We start from the raw sequence: 2,259 nt of genomic DNA on the forward strand, positions 1-2,259 counted from the left end.
CTAACCATTCTGACTATTTGATTAATTTTTTGACGTGGGTGGGGTGTCAGCTTCACACAGCTCAGGTTTACTTGTGGTTCCTGGAGTTTCTAAAAGTAGAATGGGAGGCAGAGCTTTCAGTTATCAAGCTCCTCTCTTGTGGAACCAACTTCCAGTTTCTGTCCGTGAGGCTGACTGTCTACTTTTAAGATTAGACTGAAGACTTTCCTTTTCGATAAATCCTATTCTGTAGTATAGGTTTCCTGAATTATTCTTAGACTTAGACTGCTGGAGCACAAACTGAGCACATTTCCTCACTCTGCTGTTGTCTTTAGTCTCTCTTCTCTACATGTTTATTGTAATTATTTCCATCAATAACATGTTTTTTTGTCTCTCTTCCAGAAGAAGGTGCACATGGACCAGTTCTTCTGTATTTACCTGTGCCTCTTTCCTGTCCCTCAACCAGCCGGTCGAGGCAGATGGCCGCCTGTCCTGAGCCTGGTTCTGCTGGAGGTTTCTTCCTGATTAGCAGGGAGTTTTTCCTCTCCACTGTTTGCTCAGGATGGGAGACTGTGATGAAGTGATTCAACACAGTCTGCTGATTTCTTCTTTAGATTGTTCTTTTCATGTACAGTGCCCTGAGACAATGTATGTTGTGACGTAGCGCTATATAAATAAAATGAATTGAATTGAATTGAAGTGAAGTGAAGTGAAAAAAAAAACATTCAAAATTCAGTTTTTGAAATAATCTGCAAGATATGCTTTATTTGTGATGCAATTGAAGAAATTTTATGTAATTTATGGACAGTCACGATATAACATGTATGCATATTCGTGTGTTAAAAATGAGCTTATCTTGAGATTTTCATAGGTTTAACATGACATTTCTCAGAGAACATCCTTGAACATGAAATCTGAGGCAGTGATTGGTCCATGCTGGGGATTTTGTAACAAAAGCAAAGTGTCGTTAATCAGCTCTAAGTCTGACACTTTAGAATTACACTTTGTGTAAAGTGAGACTGCTGCTTGATAGGCTCAGTTTTTAGCTAAGAATTTTTTAAACTTAAGTCCTTTTTTAACAGCATTCTTAAGAGTAATTCTCAGAAGTTTGACAAATACAGGCCCAGTTAAAATCAACAAAGCAGTGGCTGAATGTTAAAATCATCCAAACAGTAGCTTAAAGTTAAAAATTGAAAATCAGCAGCTAAAAGTTGAAATCAAAACAGTAGCTTGATTAAATTTGCTAAACATATAGCTAAAAAAACATTAATTTAAAGTTAAAATCAATAAAACAGTAACTATAAGTTAAAGGGTCAAAAGAAAAAGAAAACAGGTGAAGAAATTTATTGGTCATTTACTTACTGATTCTAAAAGCACAACATCATTTTATAGTTTTCCCAGATAATTACTGGTTTCTATAAACTATTGTGTGATTAAATAGTTTTAGTTACATGCCTGGAGCACATGTAGTAAACATGTTTCAGGTTTCTGTCTTTCCCTTGAAGTGGGAGCAGGTTTGGTGTGCTTCAACTGGAACAGCATAGACAAATAAAGATCCAGATTATATATTTAGCCCTTTTTAAATACAAATTTCAACCTTATTTTGATAGTTTAGATCTTTGAAGTGGGGTTCAATGCAAATGTTTTTTTTTTTGTATTATCTTATTTGTTATAGACAACTCTTTGAACATTCTTGGTTGAAGAAATGATTTAATTATGATACTGACAAGCTAACACTGAGCCTTAGCAGTGAAAAAGATCGTTCAAGCAGAAATATTTATGACATCTCTGCTGGAACTGCCCCCCCAGAATTTCTCAGCGGTGCCACAGCTAGCTGTTGCTGTCACTATTTGTGCTTGAATTTAATGTAAACATGAAACCGTTGGCTGTGCTTAATTCAACGTGTGATTTTTGAGAGTATTTGATTTTTGAACCCAATTTCACAATTTATTTGCTCATATCTTTTCCACAGAATCCCATTCCAGAAGATCTGAAAATATATCTTATTTTGCAGTAAAACGTTACTTTGCTGCACAAAGATAATGGCTAAAATCAGTGAGACGGAACTGACTGAGTCCCTCCTGAGCCATACTGAGAACATTTGGACTCCTTTTTTTTTCATTTTTTGGACTGTGTTTAATATTTAAACAATCTAAATGAAATATAGATCCTTATGCATTAAAGTTTTATATTTGCACTATATACTATTTTTGATTTTTCTTTACTTTTTGCAAAAATCATCGATATTAAAACAATTAAAGGCTTGAAGTACTTCAGTTG

Source organism: Austrofundulus limnaeus, unplaced genomic scaffold (genome assembly GCF_001266775.1).
Source record: "Austrofundulus limnaeus strain Quisiro unplaced genomic scaffold, Austrofundulus_limnaeus-1.0 Scaffold580, whole genome shotgun sequence".
In the NCBI taxonomy this organism is placed as follows: Eukaryota; Metazoa; Chordata; class Actinopteri; order Cyprinodontiformes; family Rivulidae; genus Austrofundulus; species Austrofundulus limnaeus.